Genomic DNA, 12,524 nt, shown 5'->3' on the forward strand with positions numbered 1-12,524 from the left:
AGCTGGCTAATTATTTGACCCATCATGGCATAGTATTGTCCCCTGATTTGACATGCTTACACAGAGTGCTATGAAAGCGTTGGGAAAAGCAAACAAGAAAAAAGCAAATCTGAGAATTCATAATCTTAAAATTCTTCTAGTGGAGGGGATAATTCAAATGTAAAGTTTGGAGGAGACTTGTGGAGTTCCACTTGATATGGGAGTTATACGAAAAAGTGAAATTTTGTTTTGCTAACAATTTAATACTTGAATTATAATCAAGTATTAAATAATATAATCAGATCAAGAAACTATAGATGTTTATGATTATTATTTATCATTTACAATACAGTAGCATGTAGAGGCTATAGTTGAAATTGGGACCCATTCATGCTAAGTACTGGACAGAAATAGCCCTTACAATTTAAATAGACAAGACAGACAAAGACAAGAAGAAAGGAAGTATTATACCCATTTCACAGAAGAGAAACTAAGGCAAAGAGCATGATGTGACTTACTTAAGTCTACACAGGATGCCTGGGACAGAGCTGGGAATTAAAATCAGAAATTCTGAGTTTGAGTCCAGCTACTTAAAATTAAGTTAAACCTTTCTAGCTCTTCAATATTATACTTTAATTTAAAAAAAAACAAGCCAGAAAACCATTTGGTGTCCAACGGATCAAATAACTATTAAACATATTGCAAAAAATGGTCAAGAGAAAAGAACAGTTGCAGCATTAATAGGCATGTAATCAAAATGGTGGCTATACTTCATGCAAATTGGACTCTGTGTGTACAATATATCAAGTAAATCCTCTTCATGCCAACTGCCTGTAGCATGCCCAAACAGCTGGATAAGGGAGATGGGGAAGAGGTGACTGGGCCAAACATTCCCATCAGGATGTGGGAGGGATAAGGAGAAAAGAGGATATGAAGCTCAGCCAACTTGGCTTCCAGAAATGCAGGGAAGAAAGGGAGGCAGAAGGGAGGGGAGTAAAGTTATTCTGAGCAGGTGGTAGAGCACAGGTGCGGGGGCTGCTTCCTGAGACAGCTGTGCTGTTATCTTTTCTTGAGCCCTTAGCTACTCATTAAAATATTCTCTTTGGAACTGTCTCTCTTCATACTCACATTTCCCTCTTGTTCCTGCAGTAGTTCTGCATAAGTGACTTGTCCACCTGTAATGATTCCCTCTTCCTCCTACAGGAACATTTGGTCCAGGTCACTTTTCATCTCTTTCCCTATGTGCAGAAAAAGATCTTCCCACATATTATTTTTCGTTGCCTTCAGGTTATTCAATGTTCCACCACCTGGGATCACATTCACCAGTCCCCTTTCCTGTACTGGGAGCTCCATGTTGCTCTACTGGTCACTACAATTAGAGCTGGTTGAAAAATGCTAATTATTTTTCATGGGACATATCAAAAAGTTTTCACTGAAAAAATTCTCACAAGTGTGTATTGTTTCAATTAAAAGACTAAAACCAAAAATTAGGGGGGGGGGGTTGAAAACTGTTTAGAGGGAAATTTTACAGTTTTCTGTAAAATTCAGGTTTTAAAAACAAAAATCAAATAATTTTTCCTAAAACCAAAAATGTTCAGTGTCCAGCTTTTTGTTGAAAAAAACAAAACAAAACAGAAAACTGTGCCTAAAAAAAAATTACCACAAATATTTTTGTTTTGTTCAAAAAGACATTTTCCATTGAAAAAATATTTTGATGAACATTTTTTCAGTCAACATAAGAACATAAGAAAGGCCGTACTGGGTCAGACCAAAGGTCCATCTAGCCCAGTATCCTGTCTACCGACAGTGGCCAATGCCAGGTGCCCCAGAGGGAGTGAACCTAACAGGCAATGATCAAGTGATCTCTCTCCTGCCATCCATCTCCGCCCTCTGACAAACAGAGGCTAGGAACACCATTCCTTACCCGTCCTGGCTAATAGCCATTAATGGACTTAACCAACATGAATTTATCCAGTTCTCTTTTAAACTCTGTTATAGTCCTAGCCTTCACAACCTCCTCAGGTAAGGAGTTCCACAAGTTGACTGTGTGCTGCGTGAAGAAGAACTTCCTTTTATTTGTTTTAAACCTGCTGCCTATTAATTTCATTTGATGACCCCTAGTTCTTGCATTATGGGAATAAGTAAAGAACTTTTCCTTATCCACTTTCTCCACATCACTCATGATTTTATATACCTCTATCATATCCCCCCCTTAGTCTCCTCTTTTCCAAGCTGAAGAGTCCTACCCTCTTTAATCTCTCCTCATATGGGACCTGTTCCAAACCCTTAATCATTTTAGTTGCCCTTTTCTGAACCTTTTCTAGTGCCAATATATCTTTTTTGAGATGAGAAGACCACATCTGTACGCAGTATTCGAGATGAGGGCGTACCATCGATTTATATAAGGGCAATAATATATTCTCAGTCTTATTCTCTATCCCCTTTTTAATGATTCCTAACATCCTGTTTGCTTTTTTGACCACCTCTGCACACTGCATGGACATTTTCAGAGAACTATCTACGATGACTCCAAGATCTTTTTCCTGACTTGTTGTAGCTAAATTAGCCCCCATCATATTGTATATATAGTTGGGGTTATTTTTTCCAATGTGCATTACTTTACATTTATCCACATTAAATTTAATTTGCCATTTTGTTGCCCAATCACTTAGTTTTGTGAGATCTTTTTGAAGTTCTTCACAGTCTGCTTTGGTCTTAACTATCTTTGGCAAAGTTTGCAGATGATACTAAACTGCTATCTCACTGTTTACCCCTTTCTCCAGATCATTTATGAATAAGTTGAATAGGATCGGTCCGAGGACTGACCCTTGGGGAACACCACTAGTTACCCCTCTCCATTCTGAGAATTTACCATTAATTCCTACCCTTGGTTCCCTGTCTTTTAACCAGTTTTCAGTCTATGAAAGGACCTTCCCTTTTATCCCATGGCAGCTTAATTTACATAAGAGCCTTTGGTGAGGGACCTTGTCAAAGGCTTTCTGGAAATCTAAGTACACTGGATCCCCCTTGTCCACATGTTTGTTGACCCCTTCAAAGAATTCTAATAGATTAGTAAGACACAATTTCCTTTTACAGAAACCATGTTGACTATTGCTCAACAGTTTATGTTTTTCTATGTGTCGGACAATTTTATTCTTAACTATTGTTTCGACTAATTTGCCCGGTATAGACGTTAGACTTACCGGTCTGTAATTGCCGGGATCACCTCTAGAGCCCTTTTTAAATATTGCCGTTACATTAGCTAACTTCCAGTCATTGGGTACAGAAGCTGATTTAAAGGACAGGTTACAAACCTTAGTTAACAGTTCCGCAACTTCACATTTGAGTTCTTTCAGAACTCTTGGGTGAATGCCATCTGGTCTCGGTGACTTGTTAATTTTAAGTTTATCAATTAATTCCAAAACCTCCTCTCGTGACACTTCAATCCATGACAGTTCCTCAGATTTGTCACCTACAAAAGCCAGCTCAGGTTTGAGAATCTCCCTAACATCCTCTGCCGTGAAGACTGAAGCAAATAATCCATTTAGTTTCTCCGCAATGACTTTATCGTCTTTAAGCGCTCCTTTTGTATCTCGATCATCAAGGGGGCCCACTGGCTGTTTAGTCAAATCTAACTACAATGAAAAACAAGAAATAGCAAGACTGGTAACCATAATGGTAGCTCATCCATCCTTTGCAATTCCAAGGACTGTGGTGAAAATAACAATTTTGCTTCCCATGACTTTCTACCAGATGCATTTTCATTGGACTAGCGCTGGTAAAAATAGCTTAAGTTATTAGAATTCACACACAAAACTCATAAGAACAGGGAAGTGGGGTCCAAGATTGTGTAAATAGGAGCACTGCAGGGAATAAGGAGAAGTAGAAGGCTTCATTTAGTCACTTTATAGTTAGTTTAGCTTACTTAAAAAGTTTTTTGTAGAGGTAATCAGGAGACTTGAAACCATCTCTGTGTGAAGGGTCTCAGCAAGTGAATTAGAGGTAATTTTCAAGGGAAAGTTCAGAGAAAGGATGAAAAGTTTACTTTAGAGAGCCTTGCACAGATTCTATCAGAAGATCAGCTCATCTGTGCAAGACATTCAGGTTTGGGATGGAGCCTGAGCTCTGTGATTCTGTGAGGGAGAAGGGTTCACATTGCAATTTTATAGCCCCATGAGTCTGAGTCAGCTGACAGGGCCAGCCGTGGGTGTTTTATTGCTGTGTAGACATACCAGAGAGGCTAGTTTCTCTAGGCAGTGTTTACAAGGCCTACCCATGCCATAAACCAGTCTATAAAATCACACTAACAGGGCCCTGTCTACAATGGCCAGGAAAACCATTGGCCCAACCACAGTCCTATGTAGGTCAAAAGAAATTTCCCCGTTGATTACAATGGGAGCAGAAGAGACCCCATCTCAGAACTCTTCTAATATGAATGGTATTGAATTTCAGAATGCTATTGATATGTTAATACAGTTTCCCAGGCCACCTAAAGTAGGGTGTTTAATTTAACAAAGGGGTTCTGTGTGGTGTCTGAATATAATTCAGAATACCTGTTTCCACTTGCATCAGTGCTAGCTGTCAGAATAGATTGGTTTTAAAAGGTTTCATAAATGAGCTACCTCCCACTACATCCAGATTGTGTTTATTAAAAAAAAAGCAGAATTAAGCAGAAAAAAATAGCATTCATCAATACACTATTTCCAAATAGACTTGCATCCTTAAAAAAGCCATTTAGTTTCCTAGTTCAAGGGTAAGTTTATTCCCAGAAGATGAAGTAATTTAGTGAAATAATAATGTCCCCCCCATAAAAAAATCCCCATAATAGAATTCAGCTTTAGGAATTGCAGAGGAAGGAAACTGTAACTTCTGTCAAAGCATAGGGATCAGATTAGCATTAATAAAGCATTCTTCATAGAGCAGAATGATAGCGTATGGCCTAATACACATCCAAATAACTCCCATTTCCACAATGTTTCCTTTCAGATATGGGATTTTCTAATTAATTGTAGGAAAGAAAACTGAAAGTGTACTTTCTTCTGCTAAATTTCTCTTGACTATTAATTCCTATGCTGAGTATTGTACCATCGGATCATTGTTAACTATTTGAGAAACTAAAGAGCTACACTTACTTTCCTTATCACAGTGTTGAGATATTTCCTCTGTGTTACCAGGAGTGTTTTGATTAGTTTTGACTGGGTCCACAGAGAAGACATAGTTGCTATTTTCCAAAGCTGACCTTATTTCTAGAATAAAGCCTCTAGTTAGCACTGCCCAATAGTCGCTCTTAGGTTTGAATTGTTAATCTCTAGTAGTTTTTTTTAATCTCCTTTTAATGTTATGGCTATCTGAGACAAAACAATTATAAAGAATTGCTACTAGAGTCGGTCAGCTATTTTCAGTTAGTTTGATTAATTTAATGCTTATTTTTGTTTGCAAATTATCTGTGAACAGACTTTGATATTTACTCATTTGTTTGCTGTTTGTAATTACTAGGTGAATGCGTTTATGTGAACATCAGTCAGCCTATGGATTGCTTGCTGTTTGCATGGTGTAAATAGTCACCTAAATCACATGGTATTGTTTCTGCTTCTTGATTGGCTGACTCCCAGACCTGCAGTTTTAAAGATGGCCACGCAATCCCTTCTGGTGCAAATACTTCTGCAAGTAGGCTCCTGCATGTGTATTCAGGTGTGAATACCTAATCAGATGAGCATTCATAACACTTTCACTTTCTGTTGACTTTCTGTTGAATTGATCTGCCATGAATGGTTGTTCACCATACACTAGTGAAAAGGGAACATGAATGTAATCAAGGCTAATATGCAGTCTTTATTTGAACATACATTTGTGAATAGATTGGCTGCAGTATTTACCTGGTTCTAACTGTGACTATTAGGTTATTTTTTGGTACTGTGCAACATGCTCATGCGGCAAAAAACTGACAGGTCTCTCTACAGGACTTGTCTACAGACAAAGCACCCAGAAGGGAATGGTTTTTCTCCTGATTTTTATAAAGCTTTTATTATGTTGTAACAAGCTGGTGGTGTTTGCCTGAAACGCTTATCCTGTTTGTTGGTATTGGTCTTACTGGGAAAGGCTTAAGTAGCTCTGCTGGCTCAATGAAGCGGGTGGTTTGTTATTTTGTCCAATTAAAAGGGAAACAGAAGAGGCAGTAGTGAGAGGATCTAGACAGTTCTGAGGCAGGAACCCTACCAGCAGCTAAGCCTGGGGAGAAAGTTTGAGCTAAAATTTGTTGCCTAATTGTTAATAAAGCCCAAACCCCGAGGAAAGTAAAAAGATTTTGACTCTAGGCAGTGTGTAGACATTGTTTTAGAGTACTTTGGGAAAGATACCTGCTCAGAGTTGTATTTTCCTTTTTGGTGCTGATAATGTTACAATCTGAGTTGAACTGAATTGAGGAAACTTTCAGATGTACCAGATTTAAAAATCAAGTACTGGCAAAACTCCCATTGACTTAAATGAGAGCAGGATTGTGTCCTGTGTCCTTTCATCTATTGCTCTGCTCAGTTATGGTGCCAGAGATCTAACAAAAAGGACATAACATTCAGGAGCATTAATTAGGCATCAGCTCAAGCCTTTCAATAATATTATTACAACCTGTCTTTATTTTCCACATGGGTAATGGAAAAACAATGGCAAATAGGCGATCCTATTCATAGAGTCCAGAGTGAGTAGCTCTCGGTGCTAACATTTCCTAGTTTGTCAGCTTATTAGTAGGACTGTGTGTGATGGAAGAACAGAGGGCACTTCATTATGAATTTATCAACATAGAAATCCACAGACTTTCCCTTTAAGTTGATAACACCTTAAACCACAGGCAAGGATCTGTCCACTGGAATGACATGGAGGGTAGATACCACCTCAGAGGACAGTTTAACTATTCCCACGGAGATACTCCCTCCATCATGAAATAGTGGCAGCTGTCCGGGTACAGCAAAGGCAAAGTATGCTGCACCCCTTGTCAGTATATTTAGCTATTGTTAATGAGGGGTGTAGCTAGCAATTTGGAATTTGTACATACACACATTGACCGTACCTTTGCCTCCCCTACCCACAGTACCCCCCAAGTTGAATACAATAGGAATGCTTACAGTTTGGGGGCAGGTAGACAAAGACATCTAGCAGTGTATTTATGACAGGCCTGGTGCAGATTCTTTCCATTCTTCTGGCCACCGTTAGGAATAATCCCCAGGAAACTCTTAGTACGGTGGCATAGATGGCCGATATCTGGCTATACGCTAATATTAGTATTTTGGGAATAATACAAAAAGGCATCTTTAAAATGTACCCAAATTACATAATCATTCATGCTTTAAATACAAATTTTCTTCAGTGGGTAGGTGAGTCCTGTGCTCATGGAAAAATTGTTTACTACCAGTTTCTAGAAATGCTACTGCAAGACATTATTAATATTATCACACTTGTTCCTGTCTGTAGTGTGTATCATAGAAATGATCTGATTCTCTTACATAGGAATTTGCCAATGTAGTACATGACTCATGCACAACCCATATCAATGAAACCAGTTTAGCAAATTGGCCACATACTAGGGGGGAGGTGTATATTGGAATAGTTCTCCTTGTCCGCCCTGAAATCTCAGGACATTATTACAAGGAGGTTTCTCCTGGCTGTAGAATGGTACACACTCACTTTCTGCTGTCGAGGGTCTTCAGATACAAGAGCTGACACTGCTACACTCCTTCTAAAAAACGCAGCTGTTTTTATGAGGGTCACACAACGCTCAGGTACGGGAACTGTTTTCACAAGATTCACACTGTGTGTGCCTACATGAATGGCAGAAGAATAAAGCTCTGCTGGCTGTCCAAGTGGAAACGAAAGATCCCGTGTGGCTCTTTGCGAGAAGAGATACTGATAACATTAGTGGTTTGGGCATGTTCTCTCGCTCTCTGTACAACAGGATTGCATGTTCATGGCTGTGTGTGTGTGTGTGTGTGTGTGTGTGTGTGTGAGAGAGAGAGAGAGAGAGACCTGTTACTTCTGGGTTCATAACTGCTGCTATGTTTACCTACGCAGTTACTGACCACCAGCGTCTAACTCACTGCTCTTTGTAAAGTCTCTCGGGATATTTTAAATACGAAGGGAGAGATTCTGAGCTGTATTTCTAAGAGGTGCCACACAGAATGTGCAGCCCAGGAGGCAAGGAGGTTAAACCAGATTTGCAGGCTCTTAATCCTGGGTTGCACCAGCTCCTATCATATTAAAGACAGCCCAAGGTATCTAAGTTACAGCAGCCTCCCTGGGTTGTTCCATGGGCCCAGTGTTGCCCAGGTTTTCCGCAGCACTGTGTGCTGTGTGGCCTTGCACCTGAGACATTGCTTTTGCCCCCAGTGTGCCCCCACCCCCAGTACGGGATTTACCATGGCGCCGCTTGCCGCTCTGGGGAAGAGGAGGAGAAGAGGCGGGGCCTTGGGGAAGGGGCTGGAATCGGGGCATACCCAGTGGTGAGCTGGAGCCGGTTCGCACCGGTTCATGCGAACCGGTTGTTAAATTTTGAAGCAGTTTTAGAACCGGTTGTTAACCTGTTTCCCTGCGAGGGAGCGCTGCGGCTTTGATGGGCTCTGTCCGGGAAGTGATGTAATTCCTCCTCCGGCCGCCGGGGGCGCTGTGCTGCGGGAGCCATGTGGGCACGGGCCCTGTTGCTGCTGTTGCTCCCCCGACCCCTGGCCCTGGGGCTCCCACTGCTGCCTGGTGGGTCCTCGGCTGCTCTGCTGGGCCTGGGCTGCGTCCTGCTGCCCAGGCTGCTCCGAGACACTCTCCACATGAGTACCCACCACCCTGCCTGCAGCCAGCCCCTGTCTCCAGCCAGCCCCCAACCCCTGCCCACAGCCAGTCCCTGCCGCACCCCCCTGCCCGAAGCCAGCCAGCCCCACACTCCTCTGTCTCCAGCCCTGCTAACCCCTGTTGCACCCCCCTGCGGCCCTACTCGAAGCCAGCCAGCCCCACACCCCCTGTCTCCAGCCAGCCCCGCACCTCCCTGCCCTGCCTGCAGCCAGCCCCTACCTCCAGTTAGCCCCTGCCCTGCCTCCAGCCAGCCCCACACTCCCCATCTCCAGCCAACCCTGTACCCCCTTGCTTCCAGCCAACCCCGCACCCTCCTGTCTTCAGCCTGCTCCGCACCCCCTGCCCTGCCCGCAGCCATCCCCGTACCCCCTTGCCTGAAGCTAGCCCTGCCCCATGCCCCTGTCTGCAGCCAGCCCCACGTGCACTGGTGCCCTGCAGTTCCCAGGGCAGTAACCCTGCACACCTGCTTCAATGAGGGGGCAGGGAATAGCTGGGACCCATACATGTGCACACACTCCCAGGGAGTGGCGAGGACCCACACATGTGAAACAGAGCTCATTTCTAGTTCAGGTCCATCTTTTAAAAAAAAAAACTTTAGGTAGGGTTAACATACATCCATATTTTCCCAGACATGTCAGGCTTTTTGGTTCTTAAATCGCTGAATTTAAAAATTCCTCCCGGGAAAATATGGACGTATGGTAACCCTATTGGTACAAAAAATGCATACTGTGGCACATCCCTTAAATCAAAACTTTTTATAGGGAACCGGTTGCTAAGATTTTGGCAGCTCATCACTGGGCATACACCCTTCAGCCCCCTGCTGTGAGCACTCCTACGACCCCAGCCCACACCCCAGCCCTCTGCCCACCCTGAGTCCTGCACCCCCCTCACACACCCGCAGCCCCCTGCTCTGACCCCTGCACCCCCTCAAACACACCCAGCCCTGACCCCTGCACCCCCTCACACCTCCCCAGTCCCCTGCTCTGACCCCTGCACCCCCTCAAACACCTCCAGCCCTGACCCCTGCACCCCCTCACACCTCCCCTGTCCCCTGCCCTGACTCCTGCACCCCTCTCACGCCCCCCAGCCCCCTGCTCTGACTCCTGCATTCCCCCTTACACCCCCAACCCCCTGCCCTGAGTCCTGCACCCCCTCACACACACCCAGCCCTGACCCCTGCACCCCCTCACACCTCCCCAGCCCCCTGCCCTGACCCCTGCACCCCCTCACACCTCCCCAGCCCCCTGCCCTGACCCCTGCACCCCCTCACACCCCCCAACCCCCTGCCCTGACTCCTGCATTCCCCCTCACACAGCCCAACCCCCTGCCCTGACTTCTACACCCCTCTTACACACTCCCACCCCCCTGCCCTGACTCCTGCACCCCCACACATACCCAGCTCCCTCCCACACCCTATGCCCTGACTCTTGCACCACCCCACATCCTCACCCCCATCCTGAGCACCAAACAGGAGCTGCCCCAGGTAAGTGCTCTACACCACAACCTCCTGCCCCAACCCTGAGCCCCCTCCCTCGCCCTAGCTCCTGGCCAGACCCCAATGTTTTTTTTATAATATTTGGAAAGATCATTAAATGGTCCATCGAGACCCTCCATGATTTTCAAGTGGTCTGTGGAAAAATAAGTTAGACTACAAGAACAATCAAGGTACCTCACTTTATTTTCATTTACTTGCTATTACTTATAGGAGGAGGATGAAGAAAAAAAGAATGAAAAATGGGGACGGAGGAGATAAGAGAGAATGGTCTTTTTCTTGGCTGGGTCCCAAGGAGGAGCCCCAAAAATGAAGCTGAGCACAGGGCCTGGGGGCCCCACTAACTCTAAATCCACCACTGGCTGTCGTCACCTGGGCTGGGGATACAGTGTCAGCTGATCCCCACAGTCTCCAACCTAGCTGGGCAGTACAGCAGACATGGCCCTGCCCACTAGCTCCTCTCCACTCCCTAGCCCACCCACCACTTGCCCCCCCCTTTAAAGCTTAGCCCTCTCACTTTTAAAAATGATTGCTTGCCCCTCCTGCACCTCTCCCTCTTCCCCCCAGGCTTTTCTGGCAGCCCTGTTGCCAGGTATCCACTTTTAGACTGGAAACTCCAGTAGAAAACGGGACCCGAGTGTCCGGTTAGCAGTGCTGACTGGAAACTAAAAGTCCGGTATGCTGGAGGAATCCTCCCTTTGCCTGATACAGCACTTTCAGGGCTCCTTTATGCCCGCAGTTTTGTGTGGTTTAAAGGGGCACTATGACAGGGTGCGCTCACCCCGCACCGGACGAGAAGGGGTTAACACCATATTGTGGGCTGAGGAAGCCACACCCCCACCTCCCTACTGGGCATGTTCCAGCTGTACCAGTATAAAGCAACCCAGCTCAGTCTAGAGGAGATGCTGGTGGGGAAGGATGTGTGCCAGGACCTCCTGATGAGGACGGTCTCCAGCCTGTGCCAGAGGGGAGCAGAGATGTGGACCACAGCCTCAGACCCCAGCAGCCCATGGAGCCCCAGGGAGCGGCCAGTGCTGGGGAACTAAGAGATCCCAATGCCTCCTGGACTACGATGACCGAGACTACAGTAAGTAGTGACCCAGGGATGGTGTCGGAGTGGTATCTCCCAGGTAAGCTCAGCATATTTTGATGGGACTCCCCACTGAGCTGGTAGCTGGTCGTATCACCGCTACTAGGGCCCTGGGTTGGGGCCAGGTGGAGTCGGGTGGACCCAGGCCCCCCTCTGGCCTGTGACCCCATAGACTCTGGCCATTGGGCCACACTGACAGTAGGGGCAAGTTTCATAGACTCCGGCCACTAGGCCGTACTACCCTGAATGAGCGGGGCATTTTGCATAGACTCTGGCCATTGGGCCACTCTAACCCATAGCTAAACCCAGACATGCAGACTTGAGCTGAGGGAGATAGGCACGTAAGGCTCGTGTACCAGCCCCTATTCCCCGAGAAAGGCAGGTGCACTCGCCCCGTACGGGATGGGGCCCACCTTAACCGTGTCACAGGCACCATAAAGTTTCATAGCTGGATATGACTTAAAGTTGACTTCCTTTCAGTGGGACTTAAGCTCATATTTCAAATTAACTGTGCGCTTAAAGGCTTTGCAGAACTAGGCTTAAATCTCTCCATCTATGCTGGCAAAAATGAGACCTTTGCTTCACCACCAGTATCCACCAAGTCAGCTCAATATGGGGTGGTAATGATGAAAGATGCGGTGTAGACACTGCTCAGGTCTATTTACCACTGTGCCATCCAACCCTGCTCTGAACTTCCATCAGTTCTACCATCCTACCTACACTACAGCAATTCACCAAGTAGCACCAGGAATAGGGGAGCACAAATGTGAGCCCGAACCTAGCTTTGCTTCTCTCAATTTACTCCCCATGCACATCAGCCATACCCTAGGCTCTGGCCCACAGTGACTCCCTTCTGGACCAAACTCCATATGCAGAAACGATTGAATGGGAGCTGTATATTCATCCAAGGATGGAATTTTGTCTTTTGTATTTAGGCTACTATATGGTCCCTTGATTGGGATGGGAATTTGTACACGAATCAGGTCAGAGGCCGACATACCTGAAAATGGATTAATCACTTGTCTGCTCCTGTATTTTTCCTATAATTTTGGCTGTGTATGGCAGCTGCTTTTTACAAATAGTGTGAGTCATCTGTGTGGAAACCACCAACCTGATGGAGATATGCTTTAGGGGAAT

The 12,524-nt window shown here is 45.3% G+C and overlaps 1 long non-coding RNA gene across 1 annotated transcript in view; it reads right to left on the bottom strand.

The window, feature by feature from the left end:
* LOC101942429 (uncharacterized) overlaps positions 1-12,524 on the bottom strand; it is a 49,301-nt gene that overhangs the window by 11,809 nt on the left and 24,968 nt on the right. Inside the window, exons 2-3 of the long non-coding RNA XR_006175527.2 lie at positions 7,095-7,241; positions 1,108-1,176 (exon numbers count right to left, since the gene is read on the bottom strand). This is a non-coding gene — a long non-coding RNA (uncharacterized LOC101942429). The remainder of the gene's footprint in view (positions 1-1,107; positions 1,177-7,094; positions 7,242-12,524) is intronic.

Source organism: Chrysemys picta, chromosome 2, assembly GCF_011386835.1.
Source record: "Chrysemys picta bellii isolate R12L10 chromosome 2, ASM1138683v2, whole genome shotgun sequence".
Lineage (NCBI taxonomy): Eukaryota > Metazoa > Chordata > Testudines > Emydidae > Chrysemys > Chrysemys picta.